The 225-nt window shown below is 67.1% G+C and overlaps 1 protein-coding gene across 1 annotated transcript in view; it reads right to left on the minus strand.

The window, feature by feature from the left end:
- PTPRS (protein tyrosine phosphatase, receptor type, S) overlaps positions 1–225 on the minus strand; it is a 62428-nt gene that overhangs the window by 17291 nt on the left and 44912 nt on the right. The gene's annotated exons all lie outside the window — the stretch shown is intronic.

The following is a 225-nucleotide window of genomic DNA, read 5'->3' on the forward strand; positions in this document are numbered from 1 at the left end:
CTGTTCTCCGCTGTGCCCGTGGCCTTCCTGCCTGGCCCTGGCCCGGCCCTGCCTGGCCCTGTCCCAAGACCCTGCTGGGGGAGACGGCGCGGCTGCAGAGAGAAGGCAGAGGAGAAGAGGGGTGGGGGATGGTGGTGCCACCGAGGCACGTCCCACCTTTGCCAACGCCAGAGCCTCGGGGTCCAGACTCGCCTCGAGCATCACGAGGAAGCAGAAAACTGACAA

This window comes from Myotis brandtii, unplaced genomic scaffold (assembly GCF_000412655.1).
Source record: "Myotis brandtii unplaced genomic scaffold, ASM41265v1 scaffold827, whole genome shotgun sequence".
Taxonomy (NCBI): domain Eukaryota; kingdom Metazoa; phylum Chordata; class Mammalia; order Chiroptera; family Vespertilionidae; genus Myotis; species Myotis brandtii.